The 5,240-nt window shown below is 40.1% G+C and overlaps 1 long non-coding RNA gene across 1 annotated transcript; it reads right to left on the reverse strand.

The window, feature by feature from the left end:
* Nucleotides 1-1,572: 1,572 nt before the first annotated feature.
* Nucleotides 1,573-5,103, reverse strand: LOC109311633. Its single transcript, XR_002101554.1, has 2 exons — nt 2,577-5,103; nt 1,573-2,453 (listed from the first exon to the last, which is right to left on the reverse strand). It is a non-coding gene; the product is annotated as an uncharacterized LOC109311633 (long non-coding RNA).
* Nucleotides 5,104-5,240: the final 137 nt, after the last annotated feature.

Raw genomic sequence — 5,240 nt, forward strand, 5'->3', positions numbered from 1 at the left:
AAAGAGCAGTAGAGTTCAAGTCAATTAATCAATATTTGTGAAATTACAAAGTTAAATTCCTAACCACTAGACATGTGAAAAAAGGATGTTTGATCATTGCACGGAATGTGACTATAAGAATATAGCACATATGAGAAAGACACATCACGGGGTAAAGTGATTCACATTATACTGGGGATGAATGTTGCCCAGCTCCTTTTCTTCTTTACTCTTTTCCTAACTAAGAGTTTATTAGGCCTACCACTAGGTGAGGATTCTGGATTTCTTGTTTGATTCATGGCTTTCCCACTAGCCTGCTGGATGACCTTGGGCAAGTCACACTGCTACTGTGTGCCTCAGTTTCCTGCAGGATAATGGAAACTGATGCCCTTTGTAAAGCACCTTGAGTGCTACTGGTGAAAAGTGAAGTATGAAAAACAGGTGTTACATCCTATATGTATTTTTCACATTTTCAGAAAAGGGAAGTTTTCCATTCAGAAGGAAACGTAGCTTGAGTATACAGATCTGTTTGTACATGTCGGACAGTTAAGACAGGTTGCAGTCAGCTTCCTTGTGGATTCATGAAAGGATCAAAGAATCTTCCTACCCAGCCTAGGTTGGAAACCAGACGAGGCTGCAGCCGATAAATTCCCCTAATTGTGGAGCAACTGCTTTGGGTTGGGGTGGTGGCAAATCAGGATGGGTTGGGGAGAGGGATTTAAGATTTTTTTTCCTACTTAAATTCATTGCTCAACAAAAAAAAAAAAGAAAAATTGTAGATTATTTTTGTCAAAATTTTGAATTGCAAAATATTTCTGTCCCTAATCATTCGAGCCATTCAAAATGACATGAGAAAGAGACAGGATCATAGCCAAAGATAGCACAAAATCCTTTGTGTATATAGCACTCTATGTAGTTAGACATCTTTGGCTTGATTCCACCTCCCTCCCCCAAAAATAATAGGACTTTTGCTCTTGAATTCAGTAAGATCAGGATTGTGGCCTGTAATTGTTGCAGTGCATGCATGTAAACTCTGCTGCATGTTAAATGGCCAATGCCAAGGCATAGCTGGTTTCTGAAAAGATTGCACTGATGTGTTTCAGTCCTAGCCAACACAGGCCTACACAAGGGCATCGTGCCAGCCTGAACTGCCATCTCCCCTTCCTTTCAGGTGATTGCACTACAGTGGCAATGCCCTTTCAGGATACTAAGAATTTTGTGATGTATTCATTTTCCTTCATCTTTAATTGTATGTTTTTAAATGGAAAGTATTTAAGAAATGGAGGATGGTCTCATAGCAACTTTTAAAGACTCCAGCTCAGCCAAGTGCTTCAGCTTATGTTTAAAGCCAACAGCTGTTATGTGCAATATGCCCCCCCACACACACTTTTTTTTTTTTAACCAGGGCTTCTATAAGCATGGCCTCTATTCAGAGACTAATTCAGGTTAGGGATTATTCATCCGAGTAAAACCAACAGATTAACAAGTGGCAGTTTCTGAAGCAAATGCATAGGCCAACACTTTTAAATTGAAAAGCTTAAAATTAGACATCTAAATTCATTATTGGGATACCACCTATCTATTTTTTTTTTCCACTTAAAATTTCATAGATTGTAGTTTTTACCTGTGGGACACACAGATGCCATTCCTGTCTGTGTTAGTATGCCAACTGGCATAAGGGACTCCTAACTGCTCTTTTACTGTAAATATTTAATGCAACTAACTATTACCAGTAAATACATCACCTCAGTTTCAGGGGAGCAGAGCCCTCTTGGGTACTGTTGACTTCAGACAATTCACTTTATGTGAGTAAGGGTTTTAAGGATCAGATATCTTGTTGTAGGTTATCAGTTCTTAGCCTGGAGAGAGGCTGCTTTAACTGCAGAAACTCTTATCACCAGGACTGCCTTTGCCTGCAAGGGGTCACAAACAGGTGTCAGAGGGGTCTGACCACCCTGCCCTTCTTGTGTTGCCAAATGGTTAGGGAATCCCATCTAGACCTGATTAGCTGAGAAGGGGATTTCAAGGAGTTCCCAGGGTAGAAAAAACAAGTCCCCTTATAGAAAAGGTTGACAACTCCTGCCCTACTCTGATTACAGTATATAAATGGATTGATGCTAGAGGTGGGGCTATCAGAGGGAGTTCATTGCTGTACTTCCAAGTGAAACATTTTAGGAATGCTTATTATGCCCATTTCTAGGGGTCATCAAAATGGAGGCTAAAGAGTTTGCTGTACTTTAAAGAAATAAATGAGGGAAAGAAGGAGAGGATGAATTCAGTCCCCTACACAGCATTCCCCCTACCACTTGTGCATAACTGTTTGTAGAATGAGACCCATCATTAAAACATGCAGTTTAAATTTCAGACCCAAGCATCTCCTACCATATGTACAGGCATCATCACTGGGTTGTCCACTTGTCATCACATCTGCTTGATCAAAGTGTTCGTGTCCAGAGGATTGTGGTTTGCCATTGCTAAGAAGGAAAAAAAATAGTCATATGTCACATGCAAGTCTGGGTGCAGCTATTGCTATACACACAATAGCTGCCACGTCTGCTCATGCTGCCAGCATTTAATCCATTCATTTGTAAAGGTACCTCGTCCATGAAACATGCTACAGAAAAGCAGAATTCACTTGTTCATTCTACCAGAACTGTTTTTTGCTGAAGAAAGTACAGAAAGCATTTGACAGGGATGGCCAAGAGCCAATCTTTCCTCATCAAGGCCATTTGTCAAAATCTGATTATTCAACCTGAATTTTAAATCACTGCATTCTTCCCCACCCTTCTTCTCCTCCCCATGGTAGTTCTGTCTTGACTGTAAACATTTGTATTGGGCAAATATATCAGTGCATTTAAGACAACTAAACAGGTATTTTACATGTAATTAATTTAGGGATCTGCTCAGCTGGTGATTCACGTGCATAACCTCAATTATCATTAATGGGAGTTATGCATGCAAGTCAAGGACAGAACAGACCCCATAATAATCTAACATGGAATGTTATTACATTACTGCTGTAATTACATCCTGCACACACATCACTTCTACTTTGCCTCACTAACTGCCCTTCAGTTGCTAACCATCTATTATACCGGATACACCAACACAGAAATTACAATAAGTGTTATTGTTTGCTTTTTGTTGTCTCTGCTCCCAGCCACTGAAGACACACTTGAGTAAATTAGTAACCAGCGAGTCAGCAATTTGTAAAGCTAGAAGTTTCATTTACTAGGTGATACTGTAAGCCAGAGACAAGTCACCAAAACCAAAACCTCAGCAAAACTGAGTATCAACTCTCCTTCAAGCATGTTGTTATTTTTATTTACTTTCTTTATTAAAAACTGAACAAACAGATTACAAATACCTTTAGGATCCTGGTCAAAAAGGATTTGAATATACATGAATGACAATGTTCCATTAGATTTTTTTGTTTTGAGGTTACTGTAATATTACACCAGAAAAAGAGTCATATCCTATTCTGAAGAAACTGATAAAGATGAACACTATTTAAAATCTACAGTGAACAATTTCCATCCAGTACAGGCTTGGCACAGCTGTTACTAGCTGGATCAGAGACAAGTTCCTATTGGGTTTGCTTAGCAAAGTTGGTAAATTTGGACATCAGTATTCTCACTTCTGTGCTAGTGTAGTGCATGCCCTACACTTACCAATGTTTCAAGCATGCCTACTATTGCCCTCTGCTGGATGATATTGCAGATCTTTTAAACTATGCTTGCCTTCATTGCCCTCTAGTAGCAATTGCTGGACTGCAGTGGTGGCCTAAATATTTGCATCAGAATGACATACCACCGCTTCTGCCTGTGCAGTCTCTGTAGACATATACACAGAGTTAGTGACTTGTGCCATGCAACCTTTACAAAATAATGCTTTATTTTTAAGGAGCATACAGCTATGCCAAGTAACTTTTATTCACTTTGTAACTAAAGATTTTGGGGAAAGAGGAAATGCTGACACACTGTTTTCCAAAAAGAAGAAGGATCTGTAAGAACTTGGTAAGGTAATCAAAACATTAAATGTAACATACCTTAAGATTATCCAGTTTGTCTTCCAGATTCAAAGTATCAATTGATAGCAACATCCATCACTGCTGCAGAGGAATTGTGTTTCAATACTTCTGTATGTGTAGGTCCTACACAAAATGGTTGGTAACACTATGTTCTGTTTCCAGGGTAATATCTACCTAATTTTGCTGCTTAAACTATGCTAATGCAAACAAGGAAGGGAACAACAGATTTGTGTTAATTTCAAGCTCCATTAAAAACACAACGAAAAAAAATCAATATTTGCCAAATAGAAAAGAAACAAATCAATAGTGGGAGAAATTTTATTCTCAGCCTTTTAGACAGGATAATGCAAACAATAGACTTTAAAAGAGTAAAACTACATTAGAGTTCTTGACAGTGTCCTTTAAAGCTGTATTGTAAATCGGTGCCAGATGGGAAATGAAGAAGTAGTTTTGGATACTACAAAAACATTATTTAACAAACAGGGATGCTGAAAGGAGAGGCCCAGAGAAGTGAAGTGATTTGTTCTAGGTATCAAGTACAGCAAGGGCTGAACCAAAGACCCCTGACACTTAGTCCAGTGCCCCTTTTCCCTAAACCAGGAGCAGTGATTGAGGGTATGTCTTCAAGCAGCATGAAGATCTGACTGTGTAGTATGTGCTTGCTTAATCTAGCCAGCATGGAAAATAATAGTAGTAAAGATGCTGTGGCATGGCTTTAGCATCTGCTGACAACTGGAGTACAGACTTGCCAGTTACTCTGGGTATGAAACTAGTGTATGCCAGTCTGGCTAATGGGTCTTCATTGCTATCATTACCTGTGCCTACCAGCAGAAGGAGACTAGCATGTGCTGAAATGACACCCGCATTTTGCTGTGCATAATATGACACTAGAGTGGACTGCTGGAACGGTGGCAGCTGTAACTGTCTGATGGACTGTTCCCTTTAGAAGCATGAAATGGAGGATGGAGGGGTGAAATGGATGGCCTGTAGCATCCTGAACTACATAAACTATTGTTTTGATCTGATATGACAATTCCTGGGTTCCTAATGAGAGAAGGTAGAAAGTAATGTGCTTGTGCTTGGGCACACATAGAGGATATCTTTACAGCATCCCTGTTTTTTCAGGCTCTGGGGCCCAGGAGCATGGCCACCTCCCCTTGTGGGGTCTGCTCCCTACTGGGGTCTCTGGCGCGCCAGCTGGAGGAGCTCCAGGCCACAGTCCAGAGACTGC

This window comes from Crocodylus porosus, unplaced genomic scaffold (genome assembly GCF_001723895.1).
Source record: "Crocodylus porosus isolate Cpor-Errol unplaced genomic scaffold, CroPor_comp1, whole genome shotgun sequence".
NCBI lineage: Eukaryota > Metazoa > Chordata > Crocodylia > Crocodylidae > Crocodylus > Crocodylus porosus.